The 19,830-nt window shown below is 36.1% G+C and overlaps 1 pseudogene across 1 annotated transcript; it reads right to left on the bottom strand.

Moving 5' to 3' along the window:
* Positions 1–562: 562 nt before the first annotated feature.
* LOC308337356 (dynactin subunit 6-like) lies at positions 563–1,189 on the bottom strand (annotated as a pseudogene). Its single transcript has one exon. The product of its transcript is annotated as a dynactin subunit 6-like (transcript).
* Positions 1,190–19,830: the final 18,641 nt, after the last annotated feature.

Genomic DNA, 19,830 nt, shown 5'->3' on the forward strand with positions numbered 1-19,830 from the left:
GGTTTCTTTCTTCTTCCTGCCACTTTCTAGTTTTTATGTCACAGGCATATCAGGGCTTGTCCTACCACTTAGCATAACTGCCTAGAATGTCTGTGATGAAGTTTGAGTTCAGTCGCAGTAAGATAGAGATTGTTAGTAAAGAAGGCTGGTAGCCTCTCTATGGAGAAGCCCCACAGAGTGAAGTTTGCAGAGTACAGTCTCTGTTTAATTTGTTCTTTGTCCTAAAGGGTCAGAAACTATTTTATCAGAATATTTAGAACTCATAGACTAAATTGACAGACTTGGGGGCTGAGCTATACAAAGTAAATTTCATACAATACCAATGTATAAATTAGAAATCTTCGCTAAATTTACTGTGTGTAGAATGGAATTCTCATGCTCTCATCCAGAGTTCCTTCTTTCCCTGAATTATAGTGTAGTGGCCATATTAGCAAATCAGAAGATGGTTCAGTTAAGCTTGCAATTAGTGCCCAAAGTGGTGAGTCTCATGGTATGTTCTTCCCAAGCCACCACAAGTCTTGATAAACTATTACTTCCTCACCACCTGTTGATTTAGTTAGTTTTATTCGCTGGGGTATCTTATTACCAAGTCCTTAAGAGGTTTCTCACCATTGTCTTCACACATTACTGGAGTTGGGCTCCCTTTCGTAGTCTTCTTTAGGTGGTGGTAGTTTGGCAAGATTTTCATCAGGAAATCCAGCTGTAGTATCTGGAGTTGTGGTTGCTCAGTATGAACACCACAAAGGCAGTCTGAACCATTGATCACTGTTTTCTCAGGAATGACCTCAATTGTATTCAGGTTGCAGCAAACTGCAGTGACCCAACCACTTGTAAATATTACATTTCCGTCCAAATATGCTTTTGATACAATAACATTATTATCTCCCATTTTCATGGCTTAGGAATAGCAGACAATTTCAAACACATTGTTGGTGCCAGTGATCATAGGTTTCAGTTATGGATCTTCAGCATTAGGGGTGATAATATCAGGGTGAGCATTTATGATAACCACCTGTTCTTCTATTAGGTTACCTTCACCAATCACTACTGGCCTGGCTTCTGCAATAATTTGTGCTTTAGTATGGATCGCTGTCATAGATCCTATAGTTACATCACCCCAGATTTCATTTTCTACACACACAACTGCTCCAGGAGCAATCTTTACACTCTTTTGAGACTTCTCCACCATGATTTGGTCCCTGTCACTCACAGAATTAATTTTTAAAAATATTTACCATAGCATCTAATGCACGTTTTATATTTTTAGTACTGATATAAAATTTCCTTTAAATTGAGTTTGAATAAAAAATGATACAATATAAATGAAAACATTAAAATATGTGAATTTTAAGTATATCTTGTAAATCTTTAAGTGATATCACATGCATGACTGAGGTGCTGTTACAAACACTGTGCTAAGGCAGGCTTTATAATGAGAATTTTGCTAGATAGCTGGTATGGCTGCTAAAATTTTTTCTGTTAATGAGATTTTCCCAGAAAGCCTCACAATACTCAAAAAGTTTGCCTGAAAGCTAATCTCAAAGGTCATAGAAATTATAACTACAAGAATAGCATCCACTATATCAAGTCCCCATTACAAGTGTGCATTTTTCCTTTCTGTGTTGTCTACAAAATATTTATTTATTATGACGGCAGATAGTTCTGCCCACCATATTTACATAAGTGCTCTTTGCCCTGAATATTCAAAGACCAATGAAACATTTTTTGTCATAATCGTGGATTTCACAACCTTATGGAAGCAGACAAATAAAAACAAACTGTAGACTCTGAGATATAAATGGGTACAGACTATACTGGAAATACTAAGGAGGAGCACAGGGGAAGTGGGCCAGAGAAAATGGACTGAGCAGGGCTATCTCAAAATGTAAAATAGGAGGAGAACTGTCCATTCCTTGCTAAGGTTGAAGTATTCATTGGTACACGACCATTGCTTTCATCTTTTAATTCACATTCTTGGTTTTATCAGTATAAACCTGATAAAATATGTCTTTACAGTTTAAAATAATGTAATTATCAGACATATATTGTTCAACTCATTCTACAGCAAAACAAGTAAAAACTACTTAAGAAGCTATGTTAAAAACTAATCATTTTGTTTATACATACCACATTTTCTTTATGCATTCATCTGCTGTTTTAATTCAATTAGCCAATGTATAAAACATCATTAGTTTTTTTTATTAAATTTTTTATTTATTTTCAGCGTAACAGTATTCATTCTTTTTTCACCACACCCAGTGCTCCATGCAATCTGTGCCCTCCCTAATACCCACCACCTGGTTCCCCCAACCTCCCACCCCCCGCCCCTTCAAAACCCTCAGGTTGTTTTTCAGAGTCCATAGTCTCTCATGGTTCACCTCCCCTTCCAATTTCCCTCAACTCCCTTCTCCTCTCCATCTACCCTTGTCCTCTATATTATTTGTTATGCTCCACAAATAAGTGAAACCATATGATACTTGACTCTCTCTGTTTGACTTATTTCACTCAGCATAATCTCTTCCAGTCCTGTCCATGTTGCTACAAAAGTTGGGTACTCGTCCTTTCTGATGGAGGCATAATACTCCGTAGTGTATATGGACCACATCTTCCTTATCCATTCATCCGTTGAAGGGCATCTTGGTTCTTTCCACAGTTTGGCGACCATGGCCATTGCTGCTATAAACATTGGGGTACAGATGGCCCTTCTTTTCACTAATCTGTATCTTTGGGGCAAATACCCAGTAGTGCAATTGCAGGGTCATAGGGAAGCTCTATTTTTAATTTCTTGAGGAATCTCCACACTGTTCTCCAAAGTGGCTGCACCAGTTTGCATTCCCACCAACAGTGTAAGAGGGTTCCCCTTTCTCCACATCCTCTCCAACACACGTTGTTTCCTGTCTTGCTAATTTTGGCCATTCTAACTGGTGTAAGGTGGTATCTCAATGTGGTTTTGATTTGAATCTCCCTGATGGCTAGTGATGATGAACATTTTTTCATGTGTCTGGTAGCCATTTGTATGTCTTCATTGGAGAAGTGTCTGTTCATATCTTCTGCCCATTTTTTAATATGATTGTCTGTTTTGTGTGTGTTGAGTTTGAGGAGTTCTTTATAGATCCTGGATATCAACCTTTTATCTGTACTGTCATTTGCAAATATCTTCTCCCATTTCGTGGGTTGCCTCTTTGTTTTGTTGACTGTTTCTTTTAGTGTGCAGAAGCTTTTGATCTTGATGAAGTCCCAAAAGTTCAGCCTTCCCGTTGAGATCAAGAACACGACAAGGATGCCCACTCTCACCACTCTTGTTCAACATAGTATTAGAAGTCCTAGCAAGAGCAATCAGACAACAAAGAGAAATAAAAGGTATCCAAATTGACAAGGAAGAAGTCAAACTCTCTCTCTTCGCAGATAACATGATTCTTTATATGGAAAACCCGAAAGACTCCACCCCCAAACTACTAGAACTCATACAGCAATTCAGTAATGTGGCAGGATACAAAGTCAATGTCCAGAAATCAGTGGCTTTCTTATACACTAACAATGAAAATAGAGAAAGGCAAATTAGAGAATCGATTCCATTTACTATAGCACCAAGAACCATAAGATACCTCGGAATAAACCTAACCAAAGAGGTTAAAGATCTGTACTCGAGGAACTACAGAACACTCCTAAAAGAAATTGAAGAAGACACAAAAAGACGGAAGACCATTCCAAGCTCTTGGATCGGAAGAATAAACATCGTTAAAATGTCTATACTGACCAGAGCAATCTATACTTTTAATGCCATTCCGATCAAAATTCCACCAGTATTTTTCAAAGAGCTGGAGCAAATAATCCTAAAATTTGTATGGAATCAGAAGAGACCCCGAATTGCTAAGGAAATGTTGAAAAACAAAAATAAAACTGGCGGCATCACGTTACCTGATTTCAAGCTTTACTACAAAGCTGTGATCACCAAGACAGCATGGTACTGGCATAAAAACAGACACATGGACCAGTGGAACAGAGTGGAGAGCCCAGATATGGACCCTCAACTCTACGGTCAAATAATCTTCGACAAAACAGGAAAAAATATCCAGTGGAAAAAAGACAGTCTCTTCAATAAATGGTTCTCTTACACCATACACAAAGATAAACTCGAAATGGATAAAAGACCTCAACGTGAGACAGGAATCCATCAGAATCCTTGAGGAGAACATAGGCAGTAACCTCTTTGATATCAGCCACAGCAACTTCTTTCAAGATATGTCTCCAAAGGCGAAGGAAACATCATTAGTTTTTGATATATTGTTCAATGATTCATTAGTTGCTTGATAGACACTTGGACTGATCCCATAATTTGGCTATTGTAAATAATGCTGCAATAAACATGGGGGTGCATGTATCCTTTTGAATTAATGTTTTCGTATTTTTTTGGTAAATACTGAATAGCACAATTACTGAACCATAGGGTAGGTCTATTTTTCAACTTTTTGAGGAAACTCCATACTGTTTTTCAGAGTGGCTGTGCCAGTTTGCATTCCCACCAACAGTGCGGGAGCATTCCTTTTTCTCCACATCTTCACCAGCACTTGTTTCTTATATTTTTAATTTTAGCTATTGTGACAGCTGTGAGGTGATATCACCTTGTGTGTTTTTTTTAAATTCCAGTATAATTAACATGCAGTGTTATATTAGTTTCTGGTGTACAATGTTGTGATTCAACAATTCCATACATCACCCAGCGCTCATCATGACAAGTACCCACCTTTTCCTCATCATCTATTTCACCCATTCCCCAACACATCTCCCCTCTGATAACCAACAGTTTGTTCTCTACAAGAGTCTATTTCTTGATTTGTCTCTTCCTCTCTCCCTTTTTTCTTTTGCTCATTTGTTTCTTAATTTCCACATATGAGTGAAATCATATGGTATTTGTCTTTCTCTGACTGATTTATTCCATCTAGCTTAATACTGTCTAGTTCCATTCATGTCCTTACAAATAACAAGATTTTGTTCTTATTTATGGCTAATATTCCACTACATACATACATACATACATACACACACACGTGTGTGTGTGTGTCTGTGTGTCTGTGTGTATATGCACATACCACTTCTTTATCCCTTCACCTATCCATGGACACTTGCTCTGCTTCCATAAAATGGCTTTTGTAAATAATGTTACAATAAATATAGGGATGCATATATTCATCTCAGTTAGTGTTCTTGTATTTTGGGGGTAAATACCCAGTAGTGCAATTACTGGATTGTAGGGCAGTTTTATTTTTTATATTTTTGTATGAACCTCCATACTGTTTTCCACAGTGGCTGCACCAGTTTGCATTCCCACCAACAGTGTAAGAGTGTTCCTTTTTCTCCACATCTTCACCAACAGTTGTTTCTTGTTTTTTACTTTAGCAATTCTGTCAGGTGTGAGGTAGTATGTCAGTGTAGTTTTGATTTGCATTTCCCTGATGAACAGTGATATCGAGCATCTTTTCATGTGTCTGTTTGCCATCTGGATGTCTTCCTTGGAGAAGTGTCTGTTCATATCTTTGGCAAATATTTAAGTTAGATTCGTTGTTTTTTGGGTGTATATCTTGGAAACAGACCCTTCACCATATGTATCATTTGCAAATATCTTCTCCCATTCAGTAGGTTATCTTTTAGTTTTACTGATTGTTTCTTTCACTCTGCAGAAGCTTTTTGTTTTGATGTAGTCCTAATAGTTCATTTTTTGCTTTTATTTCCCTTGCCTTGGGAGACATATCTAGAAAAATATTGCCATGATTGATGTCAGAGCCATCACTGTCTGTGCTCTCTTCTAGGATTGTTACGGTTTCACATCTCACATTTAGGGCTCTAATCCATTCTGAGTTTATATTTGTGTGTGGTGTAAGAAAGTGGTTCAGTTTCATTCTTTTGCATGGAGCTGTCCAGTTCTCCCAGTGCCATTTGTTGAAGAGATGTCTTTTTCCTATTGCATGTTCTTGTCTCCTTTGTTGAAAATTAATTGACCATAAAATTGTGGGTTTATTTATGGGATTTTTATTCTGTTCCATTGATCTATGTGTCTGTTATTATGCCAGTACTATACGGTTTTTATTACCACCACTTTCTAATATAACTTGAAGTCTGCAATTGTGATATTTCCAGTTTTGTTTTTCATTTTCAAGATTGCTTTGGCTATTATGGGTCTTTCATAGTTCCATACAAATTTTAGGATTATGTGTTCTAGTTCTATGAAAAATTCTGTTGGTACTTTAATATGGATTCCATTAAATCTGTAGATAGCATTGGCTGGTATGGACATTTTTACAATATTTATACTTCAAATCCATGAACATGAAATGTCTTTCCAATTCTTTGTGTAATCTTGAATTTCTTTCATCAATGTTTTATAGTTTTCAGAGTACATGTCTTTCACCGCTTTGGTTACATTTATCCCTAGATACTTTATTATTTCTGTTCAATTGTAAATGGGACTGTTTTCTTAATTTCTCTTTCTGCTGCTTCACTATTACTATATAGAAATGCAACAGATTTCTGTACATTGATTTTGTATCCTGAAACTTTACTGAATTCATTTATCAGTTCTAGAAGTCTTTTGGGTTTTCTAGATAGACTATCATATCATCTGCAAATAGTGAAAATTTTATTACTTCCTAACAAATTTGAGTGTCTTTTATTTCCTTTTTTGTCTAATTGCAATAGCTGAAATTTCCAGTACTATTTGAATAGAAGTGGTGAGAGTGGGCATCCTTGTCTTGTTCCTGACCTTAGGGGAAATGGTTTCAGTTTTCCCCACATTAAGGGCAATATTAGGTGTGGGGTTTTTATATATGACTTTGATTATTTTGAGGTATGTTCCCTCTAAACCTACCTTATTTGAGGGCTTTTTATCATGAATGGATGCTGTATTTTGTCAAATGCTTTTTTGGCATCTATTGAAATGATCATGTGGTTGCTATCTTTTCTTATTGATATGTTGTATCATTTTGATTGATTTGCAAATATTGAGCCATCCTTGCACCCCAGGAATAAATTCCACTTGATTATGGTGAATGATTTCATAAATATTTTGTTGGATTCGGGTGGCTAGTTTTTTATTGAGAAATTTTGCAGCTATGTTAATCAAGTTATTGGCCTGTAGTTCTCTTTTTTAGTGAAGTCTATATCTGGTTTTGGTATCAGGGTAATGCTGGCCCCATAGAATAAATTCGGAAGTTTTCTTTCCTTTTCTGTTTTTTGGAATAGTTTGAGAAGAATAGGTATTAACTTTTCCTTAAACGTTTGGTAGAATTTGCCTGTAAAACCATCTGGTCCTGGACTTTCATTGTTGGGTATTTTTTGATTACTGATGTAATTTTTTTGATGGTTATCAGTCTGCTCAAGTGTTCTATTTCTTCCTGTTTCAGTTTTAATGATTTATATGTTTCTAGAAATTTATCCATTTCTTCCAGGTTATCCAATATATTAATGTATAGTTTTTCATACTATTCCCTTATTGTTTGTATTTCTGTGATGTTGGTTGTTATTTCTCCTCTCTCATTTGTGATTGTATTTATTTGGGTCCTTTCTCTTTTCTTTTGATAAGTCTGGCTAGAGAATTACCAATTTTACTAATTTTTTTTTCAAAGAACTCTCTCCAGGCTTCATCTATCTGTTCTATTGCTTTTTTAGTTTCTTATCATTTATTTCTACTCTAGTTTTTTTTTTTTAAATTATTTTCTTCCTTCTGTTTGCTTTGGATTTTGGTGGGGTTTTTTTGTTCTTTTCCTACCTCCTTTAGGTGTAAAGTAAGGTTATTTACTTGAGATCTTTCTTGCTTCTTGAGTTAGGCCTGTATTGCTACAAATTTTCCTCTTAGAACTGCTTTTACTGCATCTCAAAGATTTTGGACTGTTTCCATTTTCACTTGTTTCCATATAATTTTTCATTTCTTCCTTGTTTTCTTCTTTGACCCATCCATTGTTTAGTTGCATCTCATTTAGTCTCCGTGTATTTGTGGTCTTTCTGGGTTTTTTCTTGTTGTTGATTTCTAGTTTCAAAGCATTGTGTAAAAAAATGCATGGTATGACTCTGATCTTTTTACTTTGTTTAGACTTGTTTTGTGAGTTAACATGTGATCTGTTCTGGAGAATGTTCCATGTTCACTTGAAAAAATTGTGTATTCTGCTGTTTTAGGATGGAATGTTCTTAATGCTTATGTTAAAACTATCTGGGCCAATATGTCACATTTTTTCCTAGCTGATTTTCTGTTTGGATGATCTATCCTTCAATGTATGTGTGGTGTTAAAGTCCCTTTTATTATTATTGTATTAGTATCAATTGTTTCCTTTATATTTATTATGAATGGTTTTATGTATTTGGGTGCTTCCATGTTGGGTGCGTAAATATTTACAATTGCTATATCTTCTTGATGGATTGTCTGCATTATTATTATACAGTGCCCCTTGTTCCTTGTTACAGTCTTTGTTTTAAGTCTGTTTTGTCCAACATAAGTATCCCTACACCTGTTTTCTTTTGACATCCATTTGCATGATAAGTGTTTCTCCATCCTCCCACTTTCAGTCTGCAGATGTCTTTAGGTCTAACATGAATCTACTATAGACAGCATAGAGATTAATCTTGTTTTTTTTTTATTTAATTTTTTTTCAATGTTCCAAGATTCATTGTTTGTGCACCACACCCAGTGCTCCATGCAATATGTGCCCTCCTTAATACCCATCACCAGGCTCACCCAACCTCCTACCTTTCTCCCCTCCAAAGCCCTCAGTTTGTTTCTCAGAGTCCACAGCCTCTCATGGTTCATCTCCCCCTCCAATTTCCCCCAACTCTCTTCTCCTCTCCTTTTCCCAATGTCCTCCGGGCTATTCCTTATGTTCCACAAGTAAGTGAGACCGTAAGAAAACTGACTCTCTCTGCTTAACTTATTTCACTCAGCATAATCTCCTCTAGTCCCTTCCATGTTGATACAAAAGTTGGGTATTCATCCTTTCTGATGGAGGCATAATATTCCATTGTATATATGGACCATCTTTTTTATCCATTCATCCATTGAAGGGCTTCTTGGTTCTTTCCACAGTTTGGTGACTGTGACCATTGCTGCTATGAACATTGGGGTACACATGGCCCTTCTTTTCACTACATCTGTATCTTTGGGGTAAATACCCAGTAGTGCAATTGCAGAGTCATAGGATAGCTCTATTTTTAATTTCTTAAGGAATCTCCACACTGTTTTCCAAAGTGGCTATACCAACTTGCATTCCCATCAACAGTGTAAGAGTGTTCCCCTTTCTCCACATCCTCTCCAACACTTGTTGTTTACTATCTTGTTAATTTTGGCCAATCTAACTAGTGTAAGGTGGTATCTCAATGTGGTTTTGATTTGAATCTCCCTGATAGCAAATGATGATGAACATTTTTTCATGTGTCTGTTAGCCATTTATACATCTTCTTTGGAGAAGTGTCTGTCTGTTCATGTCTTCTTCCCATTTTTTGACATGATGATCTGCTTTTTGAGTGTTGAGTTTGAGGAGTTCTTTATAGATCTTGGATATCAGCCTTTTGTCTGTGGTGTCATTTGCGAATATCTTCTCCCATTCCGTGGGTTGCCCCTTTGTTTTGTTGACTGTTTCCTTTGCTATGCAGAAGCCTTTGATCTTGATGAAGTCCCAAAAGTTCATTTTTGCTTTTGTTTCCTTTGCCTTTGGAAACATGTCTTGAAAGATGTTTCTGTGGTCGATGTCAAAGAGGTTACTGCTTATGTTATCCTCTAGGATTTTGACAGATTCCTGCCTCATGTTAAGGTCTTTTAACCACTTGAGTTTATCTTTGTGTATGGTGTAAGAGAATGGTTGAGTTTCATTATTCTATACCTAGCTGTCCAATTTTCCCAGCACCATTTATTGAAGAGACTGTCTTTTTTCCACTGTATATTTCTTCCTGCTTTGTTGAAGGTTATTTGACCATAGAGTTGAGGGTCCATATCTGGACTCTTTACTCTGTTCCACTGGTCTGTGTGTGTTTTTGGGTCGGTACCATGCTGTCTTGCTGATCACAGCTTTGTAATAAAGCTTGAAATCAGGCAACATGATGCCCCCAGTTTTGTTTTTCTTTTTCAACATTTCCTTAGCAATTTGTGGTCTCTTCTGGATCCATACAAATTTTAGGATTGCTTGTTCCAGCTCTTTGAAAAATGCCGGTGGAATTTTGATCAGAATGGCATTAAAAGTATAGATTGTTCTAGGCAGTATAGACATTTTAACAATGTTTATTCTTCCAATCCATGAGCATGGAATGGTTTTTCATCTTTTTGTGTCTTCTTCAATTTCTTTCATGAGTGTTCTGTAGTTCCTCATGTACAGATCCTTTACCTCTTTGATTAGGTTTATTTCCAGGTATCTTATGGTTCTTGGTCCTATAGTAAATGGAATTGATTCTCTAATTTCCCTTTCTATATTTTCCTTGTTAGTGTATAAGAAAGCAACTGATTTCTGTACACTGATTTTGTATCCTGCCACATTACTGAATGGCTGCATGAGTTCTAGTAGTTTGGGGGTGGAGTCTTTTGGGTTTTCCATATAAAGTATCATGTCATCTGCAAAGAGAGAGAGTTTGACTTTTTCTTTGCCAATTTCAATACCTTTTATTTCTTTTTGTCAGACATACAGAAGGTCACTACATCATTCTTAAAGGGTCTATCCACCAAGAAGATCTAACAATTGTAAATATTTATACCCCCAACATGGGAGCAGCCAACTACATAAGCCAACTGTTAATCAAAATAAGGAGTCATATTGATATGAATACATTAATAGTAGGGGATCTTAACATGCCACTCTCAGTAATAGACAGATCATCCAAGCAGAAAATCAATCAAGAAACAAGAGCTTTGAATGACACATTGGACCAGATGGACCTCATAGATATATACAGAACATTCCACCCTAAAACAATAGAATACTCATTCTTCTTGAATGCACATGAAACTTTCTCCAGAATAGGCCACATACTGGGTCACAAATCAGGGCTCAACCGATACCAAAAGACTGAGATTATTCCCTGCATGTTCTCAGACTACAATGCTTTGAAACTGGAACTCAACCACAAGAAAAAGTTTGGAAAGAATTCAAATACTTGGAAGCTAAAGACGACCTTGTTTAAGAATGTTTGGATCAACCAGAAAAATCAAAGAAGAACTTAAACAATTCATGGAAACCAATGAGAATGAAGACACATCGTCCAAAACCTATGGGATACAGCAAAGGTGGTCCTAAGGGGGAAATACATAGCCATCCAAGCCTCGCTCAAAAAAATTGAAAAATCCAGAATACACCAGCTCTCTTTACACATTAAAGAACAGGAATATCAACAACAAATTAGGCCAACCTCATGCACAAGAAAGGAAATAATCAAGATTAGAACAGAGATCAATGAGATAGAAACTAGAGATATAGTAGAACGCATCAATGAAACTAGAAGCTGGTTTTTTGAAAGAATCAATAAGATTGATAAACCACTGACCAAATTAATCCAAAAGAAAAGAGAGAAGACCCAAGTAAATAAAATTATGAATGAAAGGGGATAGATCATGACTAACACCAAGGAAATAGAAACCATCATCAGAAATTATTATCAACAGTTATATGCCAATAAGTTAAGGGACCTGGAAGAAATGGATGCATTCCTGGAAACCCATAAACTTCCAAAACTTATTTAAAATCCATTTTGCCTCCCTGTGTCTTTTGATTGGAACATCTAGTCCATCTACATTCAAATTACTTATGGATAGATATGTATTTATTTCCATTTTGTTACTTGTTTTGCTGATGTTATTGCAGTTTATTTCTGATCCTTTCTTTCTTTCTTTCTTTCTTTTTTTTACCTTCTTTAGTGGTATACTTGAATTCCTTTTTCTTTATTCTTTGCATATCTATTACTGGTTTTTGACTTGTGGTTACTATTAGGTTTGTATATAACATCTTCTGCATATAGCAGTCTATGTTAAGTTGATGGTCACTTAGTTTGAATCCATTCTTTATTCTACTCCTCCCCACATTTTAGGTATATGGTGTCATATTTTACATTGTTTTATTTTATGAATCCCTTGACTGATTTTTACAGAAATAGTTAATGTTACTTCTTTTGTGTTTTTTTTTTAACTTTTCATACTCTCACTTATGGTCTTTCCTTGCCACTCAGAATCCTTTTTTAAAAATATATATATTTATTTATTTGAGAGAGAGAGAAAACACATGAGTGTGTGGGGAGAGAAGCAGATGGAGAGAGAGAAGCAGACTCCCTGCTGAGCAGAGAGCCTGGTGTGGGGCTCGATCCCAGGCCCCCAGGATCATGACCTGAGCTGAAATCAGAGGCTTAATCAACTGAGCCACACAGGCACCTCATCCATTCAAAGAATTCTCTTTAATATTTCTTGTAGAGCTGATTTAGTGGTCATGAACTCCTTTAGTTTTTCTTTGTCTGAGAAATTCTTTATCTCACCTTCTATTGTGAATGATAACCTTGCTGGATAGAGTATCTTTGGCTGCAGATTTGTTCCTTTTGTCACTTTGAATATATCATCCACTCCTTTCTGGCCTGCAAAGTTTTGCTGAAAGATCTACTGGTAGCTTTATCAGCTTTCCCTTGTATGTAACTGTCTTTTCCTCTGGCTGCTTTAAAATTTTTTCTTTAGTACTACTTTTTGCCATTTTGATTACTATGTGTCTTGGTGTGGACCTTTTTGTGTTGATTTTTTTGGGAATCTCTGTGCCTCCTGAATCTGGATATCTGTTTCCTTCCCTAGATTAGAGAAGTTTTCAGCTATTATTTCTTCAAATAAATTTGCTTCTTCATTTTCTCTCTCTTCTCCTTCTGGGATCCCTATAATGTGAATGTTATTATGCTTGATTGAATCACTGAGTTCCCTAAGACTATTCTTCACTTGCATAATTTTTCCTTTTATTTGCTCAGCTTGATTACTTTTAATTACTCTCACTTCTGGGTCATTGATTAATTCCTTTGTTTCATCTAAGCTCCTCTCTATTCTATAAAGTGTACTTTTAATTTCATTTATTGTGTTCTTCATCTCTGATTGGGTCTTTTTAATGTGTTTGTTAAGTTCTCACCTAGATCTTCTACTCTTTTCTCAAGCCCACTGAATATCTTTATGAACACTACTTTAAATTCTCTATCAGGCGTATTACTTATGTTGGGTCTCTTGCTATGATGTTGTCTTGCTCTTTTATTTGGGATATATTCCTCTGTCCACTTATTTCATCTAACTCTTCTGTTTCTATATTTTAGAAAAGTCAGCTACATCTCTTGCTCTTGAAGGTAATGGCCCCTTATGAAGAAGAGGTCCTGTAATGCCCTGCAGTTAAGTATCCCCTGCTCCCCAGGACCTAGCACTTTAGGGAGTATCTTCTATGTGTGTTGTTTGTGTCCTTCTGTAGAGTTCTGGCTGCTTTTTCCTTTAGTCCAGTTGTATAAAGTGGCTCTCTTTGCCTGATGTGAGCTGTGTTTGGTTCTTGGCAAGAGTAACGTGTTTTAACAAGATATGCACCAGTCTGTTTGCTAAGTGAGACCTGCCATCACCACCACCAGAACAGGATTCTGACAAAACGTGTGGGTCAGAAGGTGAGGTGTTGGTGGGGTTTGTGAATGTCTTCTGGGGGAGGGCTCCACAGTGCTGGAAGTGAGGCAGTTGTGACTGGGAAGGGTGCATCCACACAAGCACAGGGGGCAGGTTTTGGTGTAAGGTAGTGAGTATGGGCATCTCGCCGGTTCCCACAGGTGTCTTTGTGTTTATGCTGGGTGTGTTGGGCAGGAAAATGACATGTGCCAGGTACTTTGTTCCTGGAGAGGTCACCCTATGATCCCTGCCTCTCTGCACCACACTCTAAGATGAGCAAATATTTCTCCCTCCAGTCTGCCCCCATCGTTTTTCAGACTGCTGCTTCCAGTCTGTGTCTCTGTTGGCTGTTCTACTGCCTCTTCAAGGGTGGGAACACAGCTTCCTATTTCCCTCAGGGCTCTCATAGAGCAGATCCTGCACATTTTTAAAATTCCAGGCTTTAAGTTCCACTGGTCATAAGAACTCATGAAATTCACCCCTTCTCACTTTCAAAGCTAAATGTTATGGGGATTTGTCAGCCCTATGCAGGATTCCCATGTGATAGTGTGTTTCTTGCCCTTCTCTGCACCACTGGCTTCCTCCCCCCATGAACAGCCAAGGTCCATTTTTCTCCCAAACCATGTCTTCACACTTCCCACCTTCTCTGATGTGACCTCTTCTATACTTTTAGTTGTGGAGTTTGTTCTGCCAGTCTTCAGATCATTTTCTGGCTTATTTATGCTGATGTGAGTGTTACCTAGTTGTATCTGTGGGATGAGGCAAGCTTAAGATCCTTCTACTCCACCATCTTCCTACCCTCTCTCCTGTACAGATATTATTTTCAGCTCATTTGGGCAAATGACAAGGAGTTTGATTGATGGATCATATTATATGATTATGTATAGTTTTGTGAGAAATTGCCAAACTTTCTTCCAAATTGGCTTTACTATTTTGCATTTCCACTAGTAATGAATGAGAGTTCCTTTTGTTCCACATCCCTGCCAGCATTTGGCAGTGTTTCAGATTTTAGATATTCTAATAGGTTTGTAGTTGTTTCCTATTATTATTTGAATTTGCAATTCACTAAATAATTATGATGTTGAACATCTTTTCACATGCTTACTTGCCATCTGTATATCTTCTTTGGTAAGATATCTGTTTGCATCTTTTGCCCATATTTAATTAAGTTGTTTGTTTTGTTATTGTTGAGTTTTTTCTTTGTATATTTTAGATGCCAGTCCTTAATTGGATATGTATTTTGCAGATCTGATTTGTCTTTCATTCTCTTAGGAGTGTGCTTTGCAAATAAGACTATGCTACAATCCGGGACGCCTGGGTGGCTCAGTTGGTTAAGCAGCTGCCTTCGGCTCAGGTCATGATCCCAGCATCCTGGGATCGAGTCCCACATTTGGGCTCCTTGCTCAGCGGGGAGCCTGCTTCTCCCTCTGCCTCTGCCTACCACTCTGTCTGCTTGTGCTCACTCTCACTCCTCTCTCTCTCTCTGATAAATAAATAAATAAATAAATAAATCTTTAAAAAAACAGACTATGCTACAATCCAACGATTGCACTACTATCTACCTGAGGAATATAAAAATACTAATTCAAAAGGATACATATACCCCAATGTTTATAGCAGCAATGTCCACAATAGCCAAGCTAAAAAGAATCCAAATGCCCATCAATGGATGAATAGATAAAGAAGATGTGATATATATATATATGAATATTATTAATTATATTAGTAAATACTAATATAATAATAGAAATAATATTATATATAATTATTATAATAGAATTATTATATAATGTATCATAATATTAGAAAATACTAATAATTATAATTACTAATATATATTAGAATATTCTAATGTTAGAATATTGGAATATGTATATATATTAGAATATTACTCAGCTATCAAAAATAATGAAATCTTGCCATTTTAATGGCATGGATGGAGCTAGAGAGTATTATGCTAAAGAAAATAAGTCAGAGCTTTCTCTGACAAATACCATATGATTTCACTCATGTGTGGAATTTAAGAAAACAAACCATTATAGGGGAAAAAGAGAGAAAGAGGCAAATCAAGAAACAGACTCCTAATTACGGAGAGCAAAATGATGGTTGCCAGCCTGGGGGGTTAGATGGGAGAGTGGATTAAATAGATGATGGGGTTTAAGGACTGCATTTATGATGAGCACTGGGTGATGTATGTAAGTACTGAAACACTAAATTGTACACCTGAAACTAGTATTACACTGTATGTTAACTAACTGGAATTTAAATTAAAACTTTTAAAAAAGGAAAAAAGTGTGTTTTGCAGAGCAGAAGTGTTTAATTTTAATTGAGTTTATGTTTTTTAATTGAGTTTATCAGTTTTTTCTTTCATGGATTACACATTTGGTATTGTATCTAAAATATGATTGCCAAACCCAAAGTCACCTAGATTTTTTCCCATGTTATCTTCTAGGAGTTTTATAGTTCTGTGTTTTACATTCAGTTCTATGGTCAAGTTTGGGTTAATTTTTGTGAAAGATGTAAAGTCTATGTCTACATTTATTTATTTTGCATGTAGATGTCCCGTTTTTCCAACACCATTTGTTGAGAAGACTATACTCTCTTCATTAAATTGCCTTTGTTCCATAATCAAAAATCATTTTTGTATATTTGTATGGATGTATTTCTGGACTCTCACCTGTTCCATTTATCTATTTGTTTATTATTTTGCCAATACTACATTGTCTTGATTATTGTAGGTTTATGGTAAGCCTTGAGGTTAGATAGTGTCAGTCCTCTAGCTTCTTTTTTCTTCTAATTTGTGTTGAGAATTCTTGTCTTTTTTCTTTGCACATAAATATAAAATCATTTTTTCAGTATCTACAAAATAACTTGCTGTTATTTTGATTGGGATTACACTGAATCTATAAATCAAATTGGGAAGGACAGATGCTTTGATAATATTGAGTTTTCTTATATGTGTATATGAAATATTTCTCCATTTATTTATTTCTTTGATTTTTCATCAGAGTTTTGTAGTTTTCCACACATAGATCCTATACATATCTTGCTAGATGTATATATTTCACTTATAGATTTAATACAGCCCCAATTGAACTCAACAAGACCATGTTAAAATGTCTCTATTAGAATAACATTGGAAGAATGTATAGTTTAAGAATAGTAAAATCATTTTTAAGAGCACAGCATTCCAATGTTTGGATTTGAAATTATTATTAAATCTTTCATTAATGTTGCTTAAGTATTATTTCCTATTGTTTGAACTTTAACTCCCATCTTTTACCTTCACCAACAAGGAGAGAGACAAGAGCAGTCACCAAACTTGCTTTTGTAACAGAAATTTTATCTATAGTCAAGGGTATTAATGTTTAACATTGTCTAGGATCAAAAAAAGGGATGGGTCATCCAACATTTGTAGAGAACAAGTATATGCACCAGGCCCCAGGTTAAGTATTTCATCTTCTTTAATTCTCATATCATCTTGCTATCAATGCCAATTATATGAAAGGAAACCAAAAATTAGAGTGGAGTTGGGATTTTAGTTCATGTTTCTGGCTCCCTAGCCTATGCTCTCACACTACCACCATGACTTATCTAAAGAATTATTTCATTGACTGCTGGTTTTTTGCTATGGCATTTTTGGTGGCATACGGAGTTTACAGCTTAGATAAGATCCTCCCCTGCTTAAAAACACTACGTTCCCTGAACTATGTGCTGAGTTGTTTTCTTTTTCTTCTGCATGACATAATGAATAATCTATAACTTCATCCTAGTATATATCTGCATTCTAATCACATTTCTACCAGTTAATAGTGGTGTAACCTTGGACCAACTGTTTAAATACTTGGAAACTCAATTCCCTTGGCATGCATAAAAGTTCATAAAGTGACTCAGAAAAGAGGATGTTTTGTTTTGCCATGATTCCACTCCACATTTTGATAAAATTTGCACTTTCACAAAGGATTCAATAACATTTTGGGTAATGATAATATTGTTCTATTGTCTTTATTGTGCAATATTAGGTGTATTTATCACCCAGCCTAGTAAAGAATGTGAAGAAAAAATCTGGCCCACATCTAGCCACATTCAAATCAAAGTCTCAAATAAGAATAAGCAAGTGAAAGTTATAATATAGGAAAATCTGAATTCTCTGTAGGCATGCTAGTAGTTTCCATAAAACTGTTGGGCATAGCTTTGAAAGGAACTTCCAAATGGAATCACATCACCTTGCAGAGGAAGAGACCAAGAATGTATTTGACCAACTAGAATACACTGACACCAAGTATATGCTAGGTACCGTAGTAAGTATGGAGGACACAGAGATGAATTGTATAGAAATCCTGCCTTCAAGATGCTCAGAGGAGAGTGGGGGAGAAATATAAACAGAGAAATAAATCATAACCTTTCTCGATTATTCTGTGCCATGTAAATTTAACACACACACACACACATATTTTTTTCATCCTTCGAAATAAAATTATCTTTTATTATTTTTTTATATGTAATTAGGATTTTTTTTTAATTTCTTTTCAGCATAACAGTATTCATTGTTTTTGCACCACACCCAGTGCTCCATGCAATACGTGCCCTCCCTAATACCCACCACCTGCTTCCCCCAACCTCCCACCCCCCACCCCTTCAAAACCCTCAGGTTGTTTTTCAGAGTCCATAGTCTCTCATGGTTCACCTCCCCTTCCAATTTCCCTCAACTCCCTTCTCCTCTCCATCTCCCCATGTCCTCCGTGTTATTTGTTATGCTCCACAAATAAGTGAAACCATATGATAATTGACTCTCTCTGCTTGACTTATTTCACTCAGCATAATCTCTTCCAGTCCTGTCCATGTTGCTACAAAAGTTGGGTATTCATTCTTTCTGATGGAGGCATAATACTCCATAGTGTATATGGACCACATCTTCCTTATCCATTCGTCCGTTGAAGGGCATCTTGGTTCTTTCCACAGTTTGGCGACCGTGGCCATTGCTGCTATGAACATTGGGGTACAGATGGCCCTTCTTTTCACTACATCTGTATCTTTGGGGTAAATACCCAGTAGTGCATTGCAGGGTCATAGGGAAGCTCTATAAAATTATCTTTTAAAATGAAATGTAACTCTAAGGTTAAAAACTAAGAATACGAAATAATGTTATAAAATATTTTTAAATGAAATTAAGTTTCAGTATATGTAATAGCCAATGATGTGCATTATACTATTATATATATATATATAATTATACTGTATGTTATATGTCACTATATATATGTATAATATATATAACTTTTTTTCATCCTTTGAAATAAAATTATCTTTCAAAATGAAATATAACTCTAGGGTTAAAAACTAAGAATACAAAATAATGTTATAAAATATTTTTAAATGAAATTAAGTTTCAGTATAAGTAATAGCCAATGATGTGCATTATACTATTATATATATAATTATACTGTATATTATATGTCATTATATATGTGTATAATATATATAACTTTTTTTTCTTAATGGGGTTTTATGTAGGTATCAGTGATACTGAGAGGGTAAAAAGCCAGAGAGTACTGAAGATGGGACTTGACACTTAAGTATGCTTGACACTAACCTGATCCTTTTTCTGCTTATTATGGCGACACTTTATGTATTTCATGTGTAGTGGCATGTTTCCTAATGAGACAGTTATCCTTAAAAGGATTCGCATTTTGAAAATCCAGGCACACAGCAAGCCTTAGCATCCCCATAAAGGTCCAGGTCACTCTCAGTCAAAACTCAGATAAATAATGTGTTAAAACCAACAGGTCATTTGTACATATCCTGAATTTTGTGTGTGTTAAGAAGGATTAGAGAACTTGGAAAGTGAGAGCCCCAATATTGGGCCCTTCTGTGGAAGGCAGATGTTTTACGAGTATAAAGGTTTATGAAGCTGCAGATACCCCTATGTTTCTGTCATCTCAGTGGGGTCCAGTGTTAAGAGATCAATTCCTCAGAAACAGTTGTAATCTGGGAAAGAGAAGATGAAAGTTTTGGCTCAGAGCCTTGAACCACTCACAGGTAGATGAAGCTTTCACCTGCAGGGTTTCCCTGTGAGGAAGTACCAGAAAAAGGTTTTTTAGAGACTTTAACAGATTTTAAGTAGAGCCAAATAAGCTGTGGGACATGTTTTGGTAGCCAGAAATGAAAACATATTGAAGGTTGGAGTCAAGAGACCCAGAATTGAAGACTGA

This window comes from Martes martes, assembly GCF_963455335.1.
Source record: "Martes martes genome assembly, chromosome: X".
NCBI classification, from domain to species: Eukaryota; Metazoa; Chordata; class Mammalia; order Carnivora; family Mustelidae; genus Martes; species Martes martes.